At 34.4% G+C, this 215-nt stretch overlaps 1 protein-coding gene across 7 annotated transcripts in view; it reads right to left on the bottom strand.

The window, feature by feature from the left end:
* LOC117114301 (neuron navigator 2-like) overlaps positions 1–215 on the bottom strand; it is a 137,767-nt gene that overhangs the window by 13,651 nt on the left and 123,901 nt on the right. The window lies entirely within an intron of this gene.

Here is a 215-nt window from a genome sequence, read left to right as displayed (position 1 = left end):
GCTGTACTACTACTACTAAACTAGGCATAGCTTCCAACGTGTCTGTCGACTTTTGATAATACTAGTAATAGTACTAACACCATCCCAACGATTTTATGTATATCTTCTTCTTCTACCATTACTAATTAACATCAATAAGGGTAATTCATTCATCATTAAGAAAAACTAGGCCTATCTATTTCTAGTGGATCAGAATCGTCTGCAGAAGGAAGAAA

The sequence above is a fragment of the Anneissia japonica genome, unplaced genomic scaffold (genome assembly GCF_011630105.1).
Source record: "Anneissia japonica isolate Jap-2015-1 unplaced genomic scaffold, ASM1163010v1 scaffold2994_len2133135_cov197, whole genome shotgun sequence".
Lineage (NCBI taxonomy): Eukaryota > Metazoa > Echinodermata > Crinoidea > Comatulida > Comatulidae > Anneissia > Anneissia japonica.
The sequence above is the reverse complement of the archived record's forward strand: the minus strand, read 5'-3'. Positions and strand labels throughout refer to the sequence as shown.